Below are 22,061 nucleotides of genomic sequence, written 5' to 3' on the forward strand. Positions count from 1 at the left end.
GCTCAAGAGGGACTACACAGGTTGGAGAACTGTGAAGCCCCTCTTTGAGTCCCCAGCGGACTGGTGGGAAACGGTAAAAGGGAACATCAAGAGGTTCTTTATCCTCAAAGGTGTTCAGGAGGCGAGAGAGAGGCGGGGAAAATTGTCCCAACTCCAGGAAAATATGCAGAACCTACTCCTGCTGCAGACGATGGGGGTGGATGTCACGGAGGACCTCAAGGAGGTGAAGGGCCAGCAAGCCTCGCTCTTTGCCTTGGAGGCCTCCAGGATAATCTTCCGGTCCAGGGTCCGCTCGGTGGAGCAGGATGAGATGTGCTCACGTTTCTTCTTCCAGATGGTGCACAAAGAGAGCTCCGTGCTCAGCAGCCTGAAGGAAGAAGATGGCTCGGTAACGTCATCTCAGGCTGACATCATGAGGATCAGCAAATCCTTCTATGCCAGTCTGTATGACTCGAAGCCAACTGACAGCGCGGCCTCCCAGTCGGTCCTGTCCTCTATCACGGAGGTCCTAGACGACGGAACACGAGAGAGGCTGGACCAGCCACTATCTCTGGATGAGCTGACCAAGGCCCTTGAGTCCTTTGAAAAGAATAAAACTCCCGGAAGCGACGGCTTACCGGTCGAGATTTATTCCGCTCTTTGGGACTTGATCGGCCAGGACCTGCTGGAGGTGTATGTCAGTATGCTTCGGGCAGGTACCATGAGTGAATCCATGAGGAAAGGCATCATCACCCTCATCTACAAGCAGAAGGGGGAGAGGGAGGAAATTAGAAATTGGAGACCGATCTCCCTGTTAAACACAGACTACAAAATCTTGTCAAAGGTCATCACCAACCGGGTCAGGTCTGCTCTGGGGTCGGTGATCCACCCGGACCAAACCTGTGCTGTACCGGGCAGGAAGATCACTGAGAGTCTCGCACTCCTCAGGGACACGATCGCCTATGTGCAGGACAGGGGGGTGGACACCTGCCTCATCAGCCTGGACCAGGAGAAAGCCTTTGACAGGATATCGCATACATGTATGAGGGATGTCCTCTCCAAAATGGGCTTTGGGGACAGAATCTGCAATTGGATCAGACTGCTCTACACCAACATTGTCAGTGCAGTCTCAATCAATGGGTGGGAATCAGATAGCTTCCTGGTCAGTTCTGGAGTCAGGCAGGGATGCCCCCTCTCACCCGCCTTGTTTGTGGCTTGCATAGAGCTATTTGCCGAGTCCATCAGGAAGGATGCGAGCCTGGAGGGGTGACTATTCCTGGCAGTGGGGGGCCTACAGGTTAAGGCCTCCCTGTACATGGATGACGTCGTCGTTTTCTGGTCGGATCCGCTGTCCGTGCACAGACTCATGTGCATCTGTGACCAGTTCAAACGGGCCTCGTGGGCCAAGGTAAACCGAGGCAAGAGCGAGGCCATGCTCTTCGGGAACTGGGCCGACCAATCCTCTATCCCCTTCACTGTCAGGACCGACCACCTGAAGGTGCTGGGTCTTTGGTTCGGGGGGGCTGGGGCGTGCGCCAAGACCTGGGAGGAGCGGATCAGGAAAATGAGACAGAAACTAGGCAGATGGCAGCAACGGTTGCTCTCCATCGCGGGAAAAAACCTGGTCATCAGGTGTGAGGTACTTTCAGTATTGCTATATGTGGCATAGGTCTGGCCTATCCCCAGGACCTGTGCCGCCGCAGTCACCCGGGCCATCTTCCAATTCATTTGGAGATCAAAGATGGACCGGGTCGGTAGAGACACAATGTACAAAGACCGGTGCAATGGGGGAAAAAACACGCCCAATGCCACCCTCACCCTGATGGCCACCTTTGTGTGTGGCTGCATCAAGCTGTGCGTGGATCCCCGGTATGCAAACACCAAGTGTCACTAAGTACTGAGGTTCTACCTTTCCCCGGTGTTGCGAAGGATGGGCCTGGCCTCGCTGCCGCGGATCGCTCTGAATAGAGGACCGTTCCGTATCACCTGTCCTTCATGGAGAAATTTATGAGGAAAAACACCTTTGACCACAAGTCCATCAGGAAGTGGTCAGCACGTAGTGTCCTTGAGACCCTTCGGGAAAAGGAGAGGGCGGATCCTGTCGAGCAGTTCCCTGAGCAGACTGTCAAAGCCATTTAGCAGAATGCCTCATAGCCAGAACTTTCCAACAAGCACCAAGACATGGCTTGGCTTGTGGTGAGAAGGGCTCTGCCTGTGAGATCCTTCATGCACGCCCGGACTCTCTGCCGCACCGCACGCTGCCCTCGAAGCGGCTGGGTGGGGACGAGACTGTCACACACCTCCTTCTGGAATGTGCCTATGCAGAGGAAATCTGGAGAGGAATGCAGTGGTGTTTGTCGAGGTTCGTCCCGAGCAGCTCCGTGAAGCGGGACTCCGTGCTCTACGGCCTGTTCCCCGGGACGCACACCGAGACGAACATCAACTGTGCCTGGAGGATCATCAACTCGGTGAAGAACGCTCTCTGGGCGGTCCGAAACCTGTTGATCTTCCAGCTGAAGGAGTTGACCCTGACTGAGTGTTGCAGACTGGCACAGTCCAAGGTCCAGGACTACGTGTTGAGGGACGCGCTGAAGCTTGGGGCAGCTGCCGCCAAGGCGCGGTGGGGAAAGACCACCGTGTAACATCAGCCTGCCTAAAGAAGAACAGGGGGCCCATGCAGACGTTTTTTGGGCTCTGCTGATGCCTCAGCTAAATATATGGGCATATGATTGAGAAATGCACAGACCTGTATATAACAATGATAAATTCTGATCTGTGTATGTAAATGTTGACATATGTATGGCATGACCAAATGTACAGACCATCAAGTCATTTTATGAATCATTTTATGAATAAAGTATATTTTTGAAATAAAAAAAAATGTGTATTGCCTGCTGGATTTCCCTGTGGCAAGCTATTTTGACGTGACCTTCAGGAGTGTGAAGAATTGTGAGCAGCTCCTGAAGGTCTTCAAGGAGAAGGAAGGGGAGCCGCTGTTCTCCATCTTGTGGGTGGTCCCGTTGTGTATGCTTCCTGCACAGAGGAGTCGGATTGTAACAATCCAGATGAACAACCCTCACATCCCAGCAGCAGATGTCCTGACCTTCCTGAGAAGATACGTCCAGCTGATGTGGTCGATCCTTACGGGATCTGGACCAGCAAACGACAGGTCAGGGTAACCCTGAGGGTTGATGCCAGTGGGAACATCCTCCACCCACCCTCCAGCTTTGCCATCGGAGCATGATTAGGTTACCTGACATACGCAGGGCAGCCGAACGTGTGCCGAACCTGCAGGAGATCAGGCCACATGGCGGCGGATTGTAAGGTGACCGTCTGCCAAAACTGCAAGCAGGAAGGCCACCCGACCAAGGAATGTAAGGAGGCCAAGAACTGTAATCTGTGCGGAGAGGTGGGCCACATGTACAAGGCCTGCCCAAGACGAGGGGCCGCCACCTACGGACAGATGGCCGGAGGTGGCAACACGAGCCGTGGACCGCCTAAGACCAGCAAGGTACCACAAATCAGCACAGGAACGGTGTCTGGAGGCACCCAGAAGGAAGGGCAGGCTGTAGCGGAGCAGGCGGCAGACAGCAGGGAGATGCAGCAGCCGATCCAAGCTCCTTCAAGACAGACGGAGGAAATGGAAGAGGAGGGAACAAAGGAGGCAGAGCAGTGGATTACTGTCAAAAACAGGAAGAGGAAACCTCCCAAAGCCACCCAGCGAAGGGGGAAGTGACACCTACACGACGAGCTCTTCCGACAGGCAGCTCTTCCGACGGTGAGGGCGAGCGCAAGGAGGGTCATCACCAGAGGAAGAGACAGAGCGCCGCGGGGATAAAGGAGGGCAGCACCGCCCAAACAGGAAAAGACGATCTTTCTGAGGGGATGGGTAAAGGCCTCCCCCCACCCGGTGAGAATCAAGGGGTACCCACCGGCCCACAGCTCCAGGTAACTGGGAGCAGCGGTCCTATGACCGCCCCACTGTCAGATGGAGAACTGGACTACGCGGACCCTAGGCCTGACTCGAAGACACCAGAGCGGGGAAATGGCTCCAGCGTGGAGCTGGACAGCTACCTCAGACCTGGGAGGGTCCAGCAGTTTGCCGTCACCACGGGAATGCACACAGCTACCCCAGAGGGGCAAGACCAGCAACAAATGGACACTGTTAACCTTGCAAACTGTTAAAATGGGGTTAAAAATTGCCAGCATCAATGTGCGTAGCATCAAATCGGCTACATGATGTGTTTCTACGATGGCCTTCCTGGCCAACGTTAAAGCCGATGTCCTGTTTCTGCAGGAGTATGGGATACTGCACCTCAGCAGTTACAGGAGATGGTCGAGCTTGTGGGCCATGGGCCATCAGTGTGGTCGGGGGCAACGATAGCCACGCCTCCGGCCTGGGTACCCTGTTGAGAGGAGGCAACTTCACCATCTCCGACGTTAAGGAGGTGGTGAGTGGGCGCCTCCTCGTCACCGATGTCATGTACTGGAATGCTCCCCTGAGACTGATTAATGTGTACGCCCCAGTGGATAAGAGTGAATGGTTGGCCATCCTGCAGCAGCTTCCACTGTTGCTGGCTACGTCCAGGCCAGTCATTCTGGCCGGAGACTTCAACTGTATCATTGATGCAGATGGACGATCCGGCGGGGGGGGACAGTAAACTGGACGCCACATCCAGAGCCCTGAGGGACATGGTAAAAGATGCCAAGCTGCACAACGTCTTCAGCACCCCTGCAGATGGAGCGCAGCGTAGATACACCTGGTCACGGGCAGACGGGTCTATCCGCTCAAGGATAGATTACCTGTTTGTGTCCCGAATGCTCTCGGTCAGAACCACCGACGTCAAGCCGGTGTTTTTCTCTAACCACTGCCTCCTGCTGGCTGACTGTCACCTATAGAACGAGCAGCGGGCTGGTAAGGGAATGTGGAAGCTAAACACAAAGCGGTTGACCCCGGGAAACATTGTGGAGCTCAAGAGGGACTACGCAGGTTGGAGAACCGTGAAGCCCATCTTTGAGTCTCTAGCGGACTGGTGGGAAACAGTAAAAGGTAACATCAAGAGGTTCTTCACCCTCAAAGGTGTTCAGGAGGCGAGAGAGAAGCGGGGAAAACTGTCCTAGCTCCAGGAAAGTATGCAGAACCTGCTCCTGCTGCAGACGATGGGGGTGGATGTCACGGAGGACCTCAAGGAGGTGAAGGGCCAGCAAGCCTCACTCTTTGCTTCGGAGGCCTCCAGGATAATCTTCCGGTCCAGGGTCCGCTCGGTGGAGCAGGACGAGACGTGCTCACGTTTCTTCTTCCAGAAGGTGCACAAAGAGAGCTCCGTGCTCAGCAGCCTGAAGGAAGAAGATGGCTCGATAACGTTATCTCAGGCTGACATCATGAGGATCAGTAAATCCTTCTATGCCAGTCTGTATGACGCGAAGTCGACCGACAGCGCGGCCTCCCAGTCGTTCCTGTCCTCTGTCACGGAGGTCTAAGACGACAGAACACGGGACAGGCTGGACCAGCCGCTATCTCTGGACGAGCTGACCAAGGCCCTCGAGTCCTTCAAAAAGAATAAAGCTCCCAGAAGCGACGGCTTACCGGTCGAGCTCTATTCCGCTCTGTGGGACTTGATTGGCCAGGACCTGCTGGAGGTGTATGTCAGTATGCTTCGGGCAGGTACCATGAGTGAATCCATGAGGAAAGGCATCATCACCCTCATCTACAAGCGGAAGGGGGAGAGGGAGGAACTCAAAAATTGGAGACCAATCTCACTGTTGAATGCGGATTACAAAAATCTGTCAAAGGTAATCGCCAACCGGGTCAGGTCTGCTCTGGGGTCGGTGATTCACCCTGACCAAACCGGTGCTGTTCCGGGCAGGAAGATCGCTGAGAGTCTCGCACTCCTCAGGGATACAATCGCCTATGTGCAGGCCTAAGGGTTGGACACCTGCCTGATCAGCCTGGACCAGGAGAAAGCCTTTGACAGGATATCACACAGGTATATGTGAGATGTTCTCTCCAAAATGGGCTTTGGGGAGGGAATCTACAATTGGATCAGACTGCTCTACACCAACATTGTCAGTGCAGTCTCAATCAATGGGTGGGAATCAGATAGCTTCCCAGTCAGATCTGGAGTCAGGCAGGGATGCCCCCTCTCTCCTGCCTTGTTTGTGTGCTGCATAGAGCCATTTGCTGAATCCATCAGGAAGGATACGAGCCTGAGAGGGGTGACTATTCCTGACAGCGGGGGCCTGCAGGTTAAGGCCTCCCTGTACATGGATGACGTCGCCATTTTCTGGTCGGATCCGCTGTCCGTGCGCAGACTCATGTGCATATGTGACCGGTTCGAACGGGCCTCAGGGGCCATGGTAAACCGAGGCAAGAGCGAGGCCATGCTCTTCAGGAACTGGGCCGACCAATTCTCGATCCCCTTCACCGTCAGGACCGACCACCTGAAGGTGCTGGGTATTTGGTTCGGGGGGGGCTGGGGAGTGCGCCAAGTCTTGGGAGGAGTGTATCAGCAAAGTGAGGCAGAAACTGGGCAGATGGAAGCTACGGCCGCTCTCCATCGCGGGAAAAAACTTGGTCATCAGGTGTGAGGCACTGCCATTGCTATTATATGTGGCACAGGTCTGGCCTATTCCCAGAACCTGTACCACTGCAGTCACCCGGGCCATCTTCCAGTTTATATGGAGGTCAAAGATGGACCGGGTCCGAAGGGACTCGCTGTACAAAGATCTGGGCAACGGGGGAAAAAATACACCCAATGCCACCCTCACCCTGTTGGTCACCTTTGTGTGTGGCTGCATCAAGCTGTGCGTGGATCCCGGTACGCAAACACCAAGTGTCACTATGTACTGAGGTTCTACCTGTCCCCGGTGTTGCGAAGGATGGGCCTGGCCTCGCTGCCGCGGATCGCTCCGAGTAGTTGGACCGTTCCGTATCACCTGTCCTTCGTGGAGAAATTTATGAAGAAAAACACCTTTGACCATAAGTCCATCAGGAAGTGGTCAGCACGTAGTGTCCTTGAGACCCTTCGGGAGAAGGAGAGGACGGATCCTATCGAGTGGTTCCCTGAGCAGACTGTCAAAGCCATTTGGCAGAATGCATCATCGCCAGATCTTTCCAACAAGCACCAAGACATGGCTTGGCTGGTGGTGAGAAGGGCTCTGCTTGTGAGATCCTTTATGCACACCCGGACTCTCAGCCGCACTGCACGCTGCCCTCGAAGCGGCTGCGGGGGGGGACGAGACTGTCACACACCTCCTTCTGGAATGTAAAAAGGTAAAAACAATGACTGCAGATGCTGAAAACCAAATACTGGATTAGTGGTGCTGGAAGAGCACAGCAGTTCAGGCAGCATCCAACGAGCAGGGCTGCTCGTTGGATGCTGCCTGAACTGCTGTGCTCTTCCAGCACCACTAATCCTTCTGGAATGTGCCTACGCAGAAGAAGTCTGGAGAGGAATGCAGTGGTGTTTGTCGAGGTTCGTCCCGAGCAGCGACGTGACGCGGGACTCCGTGCTTTATGGCCTGTTCCCCGGGACGCACACCGAGACGAACATCAACTGCGCCTGGAGGATCATCAACTTGATGAAGGATGCTCTCTGGGCGGTCCGAAACTTGTTGATCTTCCAGCCGAAGGAGCTGACCCCGACTGAGTGTTGCAGACTTGCACATTCCAAGGTCCAAGACTACGTGTTGAGGGACGCGCTGAAGCTTGGGGCAGCTGCCGCCAAGGTGCGGTGGGGAAAGACCACCGTGTAAGATCGGCCTGCCTAAAGAAGAACAGGGGGCCTACGCAGTCATTTAGGCTCTGCTGATTCCTCAGCTAAAAATGTAATCGTACAGACCGTAAATAGGAATGATTACTCTGTTTTCGGTATGCAAACAAATGGAATGTTTACATATGTATGGCATGCCCAGTTGTACAGATCATCAAAGTATTTTATGAATAAAGTATATTTTTGAAATAAAAAAATGTCAGCGCTGGAATTCCTAATTTTTGGCAGATTTGGGCAGATTGCCCTTCACTCCTTTTTTTTTACAAAACATAGGCACTCCATTTCTGTGGACCTGCAACCCCTCTTCCCTTGGACCCAACACCCCTCTTCCCTGACTGCTGAAGGCCATTCCCTCTTCTGCTCCAGAACCCAATCGACCCTCTCCCACGCTGAACCCTAAACTTCCCCCCTTCCACTCTGTTCCAGACCTAAAGTCCCCTTTCTTACTCCTGACATCGTATACCCGCCCCAACTATGGAACCATCAGCCCCTTCCCCACTCTGGACCTGACCATCTCTATGCCACAGCAGGACCCTGTTCACATGCCTGCTCCACCTTTCTCACCCCTCCCACACAAGATTGACACCATCACTCCCACCCTCATCGGACCCTATATCTCCCACCCATCCAACCTACCCTAACCCCACTCCCATCAGTTACCTAGCCCCCTTGTCCCCTGGCACTTTACTTTCCCAACATCCTAATCTTACATACTTATCCTTTCACAGAAGTTGTCAAAATGGTTGCAAGATGGGAGAGGGAGTTGTCAGGTTAGAGCTTTCAGGATCTGGTGAGTGTAGTTGAGGGTGGCTGAGGTAAGCTGGGGATCAGTTCAATGGTTACTGAGAAGTTAAACACAATATATAATAAAGTAACTTTTCCCAAATAAGTATCTGCTTAACTGTAGTGGAACCATATGAATGTTTCAATTTAAAAGGACACCATTGAAGGTTTTGAGACAATGTAGAGGAGAGGCGTGTTCTGCAGTATTGTGTTTAGTTCTGGTCACCCTGTTATAGGAAGGATATTATTAAGCTGGAGAAGGTTTAGGAAAGATTTACCAGGATGTTGGCAGGAATGGAGGGTTTGAGTCATAAGGAGAGGCAAGATAGTCTGAGACTTTCCCCACTGGAGCATAGGAGTTTGAGGGGTGACCTTATAAAAGGTTTATAGAATCATGAGGGGTACAGATAAGGTGAATGGCAGGTATCTATTCCCTAGTCTGGGGGATTTCAAGACTAACGGGTATACTTTAAGGTGAGAGGAGAAAGATTTTAAAAAAGACATGAGGTGCAATCTTTTACATAGAGAGTGGTTTGTGTGTGAAATGAGCTTCCAGAGTCAAAGTCATAGCCATACAGCACGAAAACACACCCTGTAATCCATCTCCTCCATTCGGACTAAGTTTCCCAAATTAAACTAGTCCATTGTTTAGACCAGTGCTTGGCACATATCCCTCCAAACATTTCCCATCCACCTACCTGTCCGAATGTCTTTTAAATTTTACAACTACCTGTATCTGTCACTTCATTCCATGGATGAACCACCCTCTATGTGAAAGGTTGCCCTCAGGTCCCTTTTAAATTTTTCTCCTCTTACCTTAAAACTATACCGCTAGTTTTGAACTCCACAGCTGAAGGGAAAAGCTCTTTGCTATTCACCTTTTCTAAACCCCTCATAATTTTATAAACCTATATAAGATCACTCCTGAACCTCCTCTGCAGCAGTGCTATCCACTGAACCACCATGCCACGCCTACCTTTCATCTCAACTTGTTGAGCAGATTGGAAATCTTCATTTGCCCCATATAGTTGTCTGACTGGTCGACTAGACATGTTCACAACCTCAGTTGTGGTACAAGATGATTGCTGCCCACTTAGATTTTTTTTCCACTGGTGCTGACAATTCTTTCTTGAAACACAAATGTCATGTCAATTCATCATCGAGCAATAAAAGCAAATTTGTTTGATCAATTTGTTCAGAGATCTGACATTGATTCAGAACAGTTTCATTCAAAGATTTGTCAATGAGTCAAGTGAGTTGTGCAGCTCATTCTTGTTGTCAGTATTTGCTTTCGCTGTTATACTTGCTGATTATTGTTTTCTGCATTTTCTTCTGCAATAGGATTAGAAAACATTTCCACCAGTCTTACAGGTTCCGTAACTTCCTTTCCATTGATAGTATGAAGCAATTTTCTCTACTTTCTTGGTTCCTTCATGAACCTAGGAAGCTCATGAAATCTTTTACCAATTGTCCTTTATCAACTGGTGAACAACGGTTTGTTTCAGAATCAGTAATTCTCTTGGAACTAGTTGAACACCAGCTTCTGCAAGGATGTTGAGATCAAGCCATGTCTGCCAGCTCAAAACTGAAAACTGTTGATGATGGATTGGGTAAACACTATCAAATTTATGCCTTTTGTGTTGCAATGTTACTTATATCATAGCTTTGCTGTTGAGAACTATTCCAACTGCAGCAAGCAGTCTCATCTCTGTAGGCTGTAATTTCCGCTCCTTCAGCCATGGTATTTGATCTGATAGGACAGTGACACTTGTTCATGGATCAAGCTTAAATTAATAACATCAATTGGTATTAAAAAAAAATGTTCTGTCAAACACGGGCCTATTGCATCACTAATTTCCCTTAGATATCCTTCCGGTATGTTTTTCCAGTGGCGATTGTTCTACAGTATCATACTCTTTGCAAGTGTAACCTCTACCACAATAACTGCTCTGAAACTGAGTCCTACTTCTGCACATCTTCTAGACCTACAGTTTTACGGAAGTAACATTCTCTTGTCAGAGCTGCATGTCGCTTGGGCTAGTGACTCTTTTCTGCTCCACAGCCTTGACACTGACTCTCAGTATCTGCTGTTTGCCCACCCTTTGTGTTGGCTTGTGAGTGTGGCTTTTATACTTTATAAAATGGATAGATTCTGGTGCTCTCCAGTTGTTAGATTGTCCTTCTGGATTTCTGAACTCTCAGGATTTGTTTTTGACTTCCTGGTTTCTGTTTCGAACACAATTTCAATAGATCAACTGCCCCGTGGCTGAACACTTTAACTCCACCTCCCACTCCACCAAGGACATGCAGGTCCTTGGCCTCCTCCATCACCAGACCATGGCAACATGACGCCTGGAGGAAGAGTGCCTCATCTTCCGCCTAGGAACCCTCCAACTACAAGGGATGAATACAGATTTCTCCAGCCTCCTCATTTCCCCTCCCCCCACCTTATCCCAGTCCCAACCCTTGGACTCAGCACCGCCTTCCTAAACAGCAATCTTCTTCCTGACCTCTCCACCCCCAACCCCTCTCCCACCTACCACCCTCACCTTAACCTCCTTCCACCTATCGCATTCCCAACGCCCGTCCCCCAAGTCCCTCCTCCCTACCTTTTATCTTAGCCTGCTTGGCACACCTTCCTCATTCCTGAAGAAGGGCTTATGCCCGAAATGTCGATTCTCCTGCTCCTTGGACGCTGCCTGACCTGCTGCGCTTTTCCAGCAACACATTTTTCAGCTACAATTTCAATAAAGACAACTTTCATTAGACAATTACGTTTGACAAAGACTTATCAATAATTTCAGCACAATTCTACTTCTTATGAATTCTGATCTCAAAGTTCTCAAAGAAATAAGGTTATCTATGGATCCTTGAGGATTTTGAATTCTTCTGTTAAATCTTGCTCTTTTCAAGGAATTTGCATGAACTTCATAATGAAATAACTAACTGTTGGATCTTATATTTTCCAATGGGAGTCTGAGTCTGGTGGTAGATTCTGGTACAGCTTAATTTTGGTACAACTTCATTACAGCTTCAGATTTTCTTTTCAGTAAGACACACAGAAACCTCAGATTGTATACAGTGAAAACTTAGAGGGCACGGGCCCAACCCCTGTATGACTGGTCAGAGGTGCCCAGTTATCCCTCTGTGATTGGCTGTCTGGTACAGCACCTTAAAGCCACAGACAGGCTGGTGATCCAGCCTCGGTGATGATGTTTTCACAGATTTTAAGGATAAAAGGGGCCATTTCTATTGCCTGAAACCTTTCTTTTGGTGATTTTTTTTGTATATATGTGGGTCTGTAGCTACTATGGAATCTATATCTATGATTATCTGAAGAATCTTAACTGAAACCTACTCTTGAGTTTGTAACAGTTGATTAAATAATTCAAGAGAAACAACTACATAGTGTCAAATGTTCTTATCCATGTAAGAATTTGCAGCTGCACATTCCATCCTAGCCAGTAACCTTAATTAAACAGTCTTGCTGTTGCTTGACTTGCTGGGACTACGTTAAGAAAATATTTTCCCAAGGCTGTCTATCTACTGTCAGCCATGTTCTGCTGCAGAATTGGTCAGGGGCAATTCGCGACCATTTTATGCTGCTCTGTCATGGGCATCACTAACAATCCCCATGTTGATTCCCTCTTAAGTGAATCACAAAGCACGCAAGTATGTAGTTACATATACAAGATTGGCTTTCTATGCAAGAATGTTTGCCCCACAGGTTGCTTATATTTTAGGAGCCTAACCTACGGGGCTGCAGCACCTGTTGGCAACAGCATTTGATATAACAAAAATAAATAATATATAATGAGAATTACTACAATGAATTACACTGTATCCTGCACCAGGTAGGTTCCCAAAAATCCCAACTTTACAGCGTGGAGGATGGGGGTTGTTTTAGTTTATCCATTTCCTTCCTAATGTGCTCTGCCGGTCAGTGATTCCCTCAGAGTTGTCAGGGATGTGGGTACACAAGTCTGTTCCAGTCAGAGCACAAATGCTTACTTTCTCCATTAATATCAAATCATGGGCCATCCTGTTCTGCAAAGCTGTTTGCCAGATGGCCACCATTTCAATGCTAATCTTATCTAAAGGTTGGGCTATATCATTGGCTACTTGTTCTAGGAGAGCTGTCATGTTAATTGGTTCCCTTGCCAGTTTGGCAGTTCCATACCAGGGGAGTAGGATGAAAAAGAACCTCTCAGTTTCCATGATAGCTCTCTTAACCCTTTGCCTGTCTGTTGTATTTCAGACATGGAGTACTATGATGGAAGAAGGGTTGATGTAACTCAAGTAACACAACCCTGTTCATGCTGGGGATAAATAGGCATAGATCTTGTGGCCAGACACTAAGTTTGTGTTGTTGTAAGGAGTAACCTTAGTTATTATCTCGGGATACCATCTTTGCTGGAAAGTACCTTTGCTGGTGAGGTTTTGGAATGTCAGGAGGGTGGAATTTGCACCCTGGGCTACATTCCAATATTGAGAACACTTGTTGTATCCCATCTCCTGCCCTACCGTCCAGATTCTCCATAAACATATCCGTCCTTCTGGTCTCCTCATTCCAGAGGTGTTGGCAAGGGTCAAGAATGGGGGTTGTTATGAGGTGTTGTAATTAGTCTGACACCACCTCTGAAAGATGGCTAGGGTGTCACCTGTTGGCACCCACTGCTTTCGGGGGTCAGCCTTGTACACACACTACACCCCTGTCCCTGCTGAGGGCTGCCGTGCCAGTGGTACCGGATCTTCTGAGGACGCATTCTGGTGAATTACCCATTCTGCCATTTTTTGGATGCATTGAAAGGAATGGGTCTTAAGGCGATGCCCTCTTTCGAGTGGGCGGGAATGTGGGAGCATACCCAGCAACTGGAAACATTAACTTGTTCGGCATAGGTGTAAAACATGTACATTGCGTGCAATTCCCTTTTCCTTCATCTCCCTTCTGGTGCAGTGGTTGGCAAGTTACTAGTAGGCAAACACTCAAATACACACAGTTAATAATATAACAGGTTCTAAAACTTTAACTTTAGCTGTGGGATAGTTTTCTAGAGCAATATATCATGGAGCCAACCAGGGAGCAGGCTATCTTTGATTAGGTAATAAATAATGAGGCAGGTTTGATCAACAACCTCCAAATAAAAAATCTCTGTGAAGTAGTGATCATAACATGGTAGAATTTAATATTAGTTTGAGAGTCAGAAACATGGGTCAGAAACAACAGTGTTTAACTTAAATAAGGGGAATTACAAAGGAATGAGGATAGCATCAGCTAAAATAGATGAGATGGTTAGATTAATGGGAAAGACAGTAAATAAGCAATGGCAGGCATTTAAGGAGAAATTCACGACTCCCAGTAAAATATATCCCAGTAAGGGGAAAAGATTTGAAGGAAGGGATAAACAAACCATGGCTAATCAAGGACGTTAGGGACAGTACAATGTTGAAACAAAAAGCATATAAGGTAAAAGTCAGTGATAATGCCAAAGACTGGGATAAATTCAAAATCCAGCAAAAATGATCTAAAAAGATAATAAAGAGAGAGAAAATGAACTACTAGGGTAAACTAGTCAGGAATATAAAAATTGACAAACAAATTTTCTTTACATATATAAAAAGGAAGAGAAAAAGTCCCTTAGAAAATATATCTGGGGAGATAGTTATGGGGAACAATGAAATGAAAGAGGAGTTAAAAAGATGTTTTGCATCAGTCTTTATGGTGAGAGATACTTTGAACAACCCATACTAAAGAGTACTGGGGGGAGGGGGTGGAAATTAAGTACCATCACCATCACTTAAGAAGTAATGTTACACAAACTAATGGGGCTGAAGGGAGTTAAGTCCCTTGGCCCTAATGGCTTGCATCCTAGGATCCAAAAGGAGGCAACTACAGAGACAGTTTATTGGGAGTTACTGATATGTTAAGTAAGTGAGCAAAACGTTGGCAAATGGAGTATAATATGAGAAAATGTGAAGTTCATTTTTGAAGGGACAGTATTATTTAAATAGAGAAAAAACTACAGAATCTGTACCACAAAGGGACTTAATGTTGCTGTGCATGAAATACAGAAAGGCTAATGGAATATTGGTCTGAGTTTAAAGGAGTTAGAGTGTAAGAGTGAGGAAATCTCACTGCAAATGTTCAAGGTGCTAGTGAGAGCACATCTGGAGTACTGTGAGCAGGGTTGGTCCCCTTTAGTTTAGGAAAGATATCATTTCATATGCTGTTCAGGGGCTAAGCAGGTTGGCACTCATTGGAATCTAGAAGACTGAGAGGTGATCTCATTGAAACATATCAGACACTTAAGTTGCTTGACAGGATAAATGCTAAGAGCATGTTTTCCCTCATAAGAGAGTCTGGGATAAGAGGGCATTACTGAAAATGTGTTGCTGGAAAAGCACAGCAGGTCAGGCAGCATCCAAGGAGCAGGAGAATCAATGTTTCGGACATGAACCCTTCTTTAGGAATGAGGAAAGTGTGCCCAGCAGGCTAAGATAAACGGTAGGGAGGAGGGACTTGGGGGAGGGGCGTTGGAAATACAATAGGTGGAAGGAGGTTAAGGTGAGGGTGATAGGCCGGAATGGGGGTGGGGGCGGAGTGGTCAGGAAGAAGATTGCAGGTTAGGAAGGTGGTACTGAGTTCGACGGTTGGGACTGAGACAAGGTGGGGGGAGGGGAAATGAGGAAAATGGAGAAATCTGAGTTCATCCCTTGTGATTGGAGGGTTTCTAGGCAGAAGATGAGGCGCTCTTCCTCCAGTCGTCGTGTTGCTATGGTCTGGCGATGGAGAAGTCCAAGGACCTCCATGTCCTTGGTGGAGTGGGAGGGGGAGTTGAAGTGTTGAGCCGCCTAGGAACCCTCCAACCATAAGGGATGAACTCAGATTTCTCCAGTTTCCTCATTTCCTCTCCCCCAACCTTGTCTCAGTCCCAACCGTCAAACTCAGCACCACCTTCATAACCTGCAATCTTCTTCCTGACGTCTCCGCCCCCACCCCCACTCCAGCCTATCACCTTCACCTTAACCTCCTTTCACCTATCGCATTTCCAACGCTCCTCCCCCCAAGTCCCTCCTCCCTACCTTTTATCTTAGCCCGCTTGGCACACTTTCCTCATTCCTGAAGAAAAGCTCATGCCCGAAACATCGATTCTCCTGCTCCTTGGATGCGCCCTGACCTGCTGCGCTTTTCCAGCAACACATTTTCAGCTCTGATCTCCAGCATCTGCAGTCCTCACTTTCTCCTCATAAGAGGGCATTGTCTTAGAATAAAGGGGCACTAGTTTGAGACTGAGATGAAGAGGAATTTCTTCCCTCAGAGGGTTGTGAATCTTTTGACTACCTTGCCACAGAAAGCTATTGGGGCAGAGTTCTTGAGTATACATAAGCTGAGATAGATTCTTGATCAGTCGGGGAATCAAGGGTTAAAGGGGCATGGTGGAAAACTGGATATGAGGAATGTCTGACCAGCCATGATCCTATTGAATGGCAGGATAATCTTGAAGGGCTGAAGGCCTATGCCTGTTCCTATTTCTTATGGTTTTAAGGTCTGTTTTCCTGCTTCCTGGCAGCTTTCCCACTTTCTGCAGACATTATGAATGTTTCCTTTTTTTAAAGACAAAATTTTCCCAAATTTCATGATGCAAAACACAATGCAAGCCCCTTGCACATTACTTAAAATAATCTTCTGTGGCTGCATTCTTAACAAATCTTCACACCAAAATCACAAAGTAAATTAAATGTCCCAGTTTATTAGAATCCTTAAGTAGAATCTTACATTAGACTTTGTTTTCAAATTACCCATTAGTCATCTCAGATACACCCTTGTGACTTTTTGATACTGAGGTTCTTGGTTTAAAGAAATAAATCACTGGAACCTTGTTTTGTCCAGTGTAGACTTCTCTCATGGAATGTGCTTGAGAGTAACTCCTTTTCACCTTCTATCCTTCCCAGCATTTTGTTTTGAACTGTTATTTTAAAACTTTTCTTCTTGCTCATAGGAATTTCTAACTTTACTCATGGGGCTCTGCACTGTTCTCCCAGATCTTTCTTCTGTACGAACTCTGTAACTTCTCAATATGAGTATTCTTGTCTTCGCCCACACTGTTATCCTGTGACTCTTACCAACTTGGAGGTGAAGGCTTTCATCTGAAGGGTTGCTTTTGCCTTGCTGCTACTTCTAAGAATGCTGCTGACCTTTCGGTTGCTATTGTGATGTCATAAAATGATACCATTTGTAAATTGGTAAACTCACTTCTGAAATATTCTCCTCCTTGAGCAAATGGATTTTTTATCACTGTTGTTATATAAATTATTTTTACAATGATTCTACTGTTGATCATCATGTCATTTGATGAAGTATGAACCATTAATTGCTCTTGGTTGAGGTAAGGTGGTGTCACCAATCCACATTTCTGTGCTTTGAAACATAAAGTTAACAAATGGTTAAACTGCCACTGATGGGGTACCAATCCTCCTTTCTCAACTGAGTCTAAAGGCCTTTGAAATTAACAACAGTGGAAAATAAAATACTGAATCTTAATGAGAGAAGCACTGATTTTAACAAGATGTCTGTTTTATACAATAGCGTTAAGTACGAGTTACACTGCCTAGATAGGCACAATTACAAAGTCCAACAGAAGACGGCAATGATACCACTGTTGGGACCTCTTGCTAGACTGCTTCTTCTCAACCCAAAGGTTTTGTGACATTATCAGATTGGGTAGACTTCAATAACAGCTTCAATATTGACTCCTCCAGAACCATTAACTTATAAGAATTATCTCACCTATTCTTCCTCAAAGTATTGACGTGGCATCTTCCATATCCATCTGACAAAGTAATTAAGGTCTCAGATTGATACCTTAACCAAAAGTATTCATTCAGTACTGCAAAGGAATGGCAACCTTAAACTTTGTCTTGAATGGAAACCTAAACTTACAACCTTCTGATGAAAACGCTACCAACTAAGCAATATCTGATATGGCCATACATTAGAGATCACAATTTCAAACTAACATCTGCAGGTAACTCATGTTAAATGACTGAAAATAACTTTTAAAGAAAGTATAAAACTTATTTTGTGGAGGCACTATAGGCAGTTCCTTTTAAACTATTCAAACTTTTCCAATTCGTGTCCTTGCATCCTAATTTTGCAGCTTAATATTTAAAGCTTTCCTTTCAGGCCTGCAAATCAATCAAGTATAATCAATCAAAGCAATTCCAGCAAGTATAAATTTCAGGCTGTAATCTTTGTTTCAGTATTACAGTATCACATTAAGGAGCTGTAATCACTGTCTCTATACAAAACATGGTCTGCAACATAATGTTGCTGAGGTTCACAGCATTTACTGTGCACCGTTATAAGGTGGGAGGCATTCACTGTCTTAGTGAAATCTAACTGCTCAGACAGACGACTTCTAGTACACAAGTCCAAGAAGCTGGTTTCAAGCAGGTAACTTCCAGTAAGAGTACATAAATGTGTCCAAAATATTCTTTAGTGACCTTTTAAAAGCATCATGTCCATATGTCCTCAGTCTGTTAAATGAAACAATTATAACAATCCCTCAAACACCCATCCGTGGATTGAAATTCCCGATATTTTGGCAAAGTGCTATTTTCAGGAAGTTTCATGAAGTGTTTCTGTCACGGCTCATTGTGAGTTTTCTCCCACAATCTCATACTCAGCCAGAGTAAAGTGGCTCACTGATGCTGGGACACTGCACTGTTCATGTCCATGCTTCATTGGGCAACGTGCACTGGAATTACCATCACTGTAAATTCATTGTTACAATACGTATTCCTATTGAACACCAAATGGCCTCTCTTCCATTATGCAAACACCAAGGGTGTCACCACACAACACCCACCCACCTCACACCATCAACTCCTCCTCCGCCTCTGAGAAAGAAGTCACAGATCCCTTAGAGGATGCATTCATAAAGGATGTCTCCTCCACCCTCTAGCAGCATAACTAATGATACCCTGGTGGGTTCTGTTTTCAGTTTAGATTTGGGAGCATATTGAGCAGCAAATCATTGGCATGTCTCTGCAGTCAGCCGAGGAAGAAAGGTGCCAGGCTGTGGGCATCCAGAGGACTGCTGGAGACCGGGCACTTGGGAATGCTCAGGCAGAAAGTGACTCCATGGTAGTGGCTGTGGCTGTGGCTGTGAGTAATTTGGTGCGAATGGACACACAAGGTCACAGCGGGCAGTGTTTGTCAGAGTCATTCGGTAACTGGATCAAAGGTTGGGCGACTGCACCAGTGTGATTAATACTGTGCTGCCTCTAGCTAACATGCTACTGGTTGTCTCCATGGACAGGTTGGCAGTTGCCATGAAGAGTTGAGAGTGTGTTGCTGGAAAAGCACAGCAGGTCAGGCAGCATCTGAGGAGCAGGAAAATTGACATTTAGGGCATAACCCCTTCATCAGGAATGAGGCTTGTGGGCCAGGAGGACTGAGAAATAAATGGGAGAGGGGTTGGGGCTGGGGGAAAGTAGCTCAGAATGCAATTAGGTAGATGAAGGTGGAGTAAAAGGTGATAGGTTGGAGTGGTGGGTGGAGTGGATAGGTGGGAAGGAAGATGGACAGGTCAAGAGGGCAGTGCCAGGTTGGAGGCTTGGGACTGGGATAAGGCTGGGGCGGGACTGAGGAAACTGGTGAAATCCATATTGATTTCCGCATTGGTTTCTGTGGTTGCATAGTCCCAATGCAGAAGATGAGGCATCGGGTGGTTAGGGATTGAAGATGGAGGAGGCCCGGGTGGCAGGAGCAGGCTGAGACAATGGATCAACCGGGGCAGTCAGGTTTGTGAATCTTGGGTAGGAGGTAGAATCGGGTGGTGTGGGTTCTCAGATTGTGAGATTGGAGGCTCTGGGTGGGAGATCCCCAGAGCTGGTGAGGTTATGAATGATCTGGGTGATGGTGGTTTGGTGACAGGAGGTGACGTCATGGTCGAGGGGGCAGTAGGAGGAGGTGTCTGCGAGTTGGCACCTGGCTTCAGCGGTGTAGAAGTTGGTGTGCCAAACTGCTACTGCATCCCCACACCCCCTTGTCTCCTGGTTTGATGGTGAGGTTGGGGTTGGAGCAGAGGGAGTGGAGGGCTGCATGTTGCGAGGGTGAGAGGTTGGAGTGGGTGAGAGGGGTGGGCAGGTTGAGGCAGTCTATATCATGGCAGCAGTTGGAAATGAAGAGATCAAGGGCAGGTTACTTGCCATAAAGAGCCAGTATCAGGTGTATGCTCAGTTGCTGCCAGAAACCCATCCCTTCAGCTATTTGTGCTCAGCATCGAGGAATCATAGTACAGGAGATGCCCTTTGGCCCATCAGGTCTGCACCAACAAAAAAACACTCTAAATCTACACAAATGCCAAGGCAACTGGGAGGATGATGGACTCATTCTAAGTGATCTTTTCTCTCAAGGAGATGCAATGTTTCCAGAGAGCTCCCTGATAAAGGCGCAAACCACAAACAGCACACCTCTCCAAGAATTGTGCTCTCAAGACACTCCAGAGGTGCCTGTCCTTCTACTTTCACTCTGTCTCCAATCCCCAATCCCACGGAAATTACAACTGAGCAAGATGAGCCTGCATCTGGGCAAGATCCTCTCAGAGCATCTTGGTTCTTGACTCACAAATACCCCTGGGGTTGTCTGCCCACATATTCCAGGCTAACAGGGTCTACCACAGAGCAGGCTCCCTCCACCCCAACCATGGACTGTTAGAATTCATTTAGATGCAGTAGGAAGGAGAGGAGTAAACTCTCTGAGGACGGTTTCATGGGTGAGGTAAAGTTAACATCCTTTCACATTTGTAAAGCAAAATGCACGTTTAATCTTCACACATCTGGTGGATGCTCATTTTAGCTGTAGAATCTGGCTACTATGTCAGAATCATGTAAACTTTTGTATGTCCCAATGATTATAGAAGTTATATTAGTGAAGCATTTCTTATCTCTGATAAGCATACCAGATAGCAGCAGATATCAAAAATCCTTCTACCCTAGCATTCATAAATACATCCAAGACTTGACAATTTAGTGAAGAGAGCACTGAGGCCAAAGGGAATGGGAATGCCATGTGACAGGGCCTGACCTGTGACCTCAAGTGTTTCACTAAGTGACTATTCATGAAAGTATACTTCTCTCAAGTCAGAGGTAGTTTCCATCCATCTGTTTTACAAAGGAGCACATGCTCATTCAAGGTTGGGCGATGTCCAATGCTCTATTGTCATCAAAACTGTGTCTCTGGAAAAAGATTCTGAAAGTGCATCTTTGTAAGTTTAGATTTTGGAGAGAGTATCAGTATTTTGACACAACACTGAAGGAATAGCAATATATTTCTGAAGGGTTAAAAGGCTTCAGTTAGCCAAGGAACTGCTCAGATTTATCAGGTGGGAATTGGCGACAATTAGTTTCTCACACATGCTTGAGGAGTTGCAAATTCTGTAGAAATGAAATGAGATTAGCCAATAATATGATGCAAATACATTGAAATAAAGTGGTCATTGCTTATTAATGAGATTCTGATATAGCCATTGAAATATTAAGCAGAAAATCAAACTTATGTATGTTGATATCAAGAATCACATATTTCTCATTCTCACTGCACTTTCCCAAACCTCTTGCCATTATCCATGTTATTCAGACGCTGAGAAAATTCCACTTCCTATGTTTAAAGAATTGTTTTCATAACAATATTTAAATTGAAGAAACTTCAATTAGGTACATGTATACAGTGTTTGGGCCCCAGCTCAAACAATCTATATCAATGACTTGCATATTGATGACACTGATGCAACCTTTCCACATTTGCTAACAACACACATCTAGGTGGGAATGTGGGTTGTGAGAGGGACGTGTAGAGGACTGCGGGGGGTTTACACAGGCCAAGTGAGTGGACAAAGACATGGAGGATGGACTATAGTGTGGAAAATTGTAAAGTCATCCGTTTTGTAAACAAATGCAGATTATTTCTTAAATAGTGAGAGATTAGGAAGTGTTGGTGTCCAAAGGGAACTGGGTCTCTTTTAGTTTGTAATTTACTGCTGTGGGATCATTTTCAAATAACGATCAAAATCGATGAGTGGCAAAGGTAGCCTCCTTTATTCAGAAATCACAAGTAGCACAAGTTCAAGGCAATGGAATCCCGAAATACAGTTCTTACACGAGCCCCTTTATGCACAGTTCTTACATACATTAAATTCCACTATAATGGTGTTACAATTTTTATCTCTAGTACACAAAGGTTTGAGGGGCTTCTGTCCTGGGAGACAGGAGATGGGTTAAAACATGTGCTAAGTGCTGGCTGTTACTTCTGATAGGATTAAGAGTGTCTGTCCTGTCTTGCATAATTAAGAGGTGTTAGTCCTTTTGTCTTTTAAGTTAGTAAATGTGAGTAAAAATACTAGGCCTATATAGAATTATAGAGTCATAGAGATGTACAGCACAGAAACAGACCCTTCGGTCCAACTCATTCATGCTGACCAGACATCCGAACTTAATCTATTCCCATTTGCCAGCAATTGGCCC

Source organism: Chiloscyllium punctatum, chromosome 15, assembly GCF_047496795.1.
Source record: "Chiloscyllium punctatum isolate Juve2018m chromosome 15, sChiPun1.3, whole genome shotgun sequence".
NCBI lineage: Eukaryota > Metazoa > Chordata > Chondrichthyes > Orectolobiformes > Hemiscylliidae > Chiloscyllium > Chiloscyllium punctatum.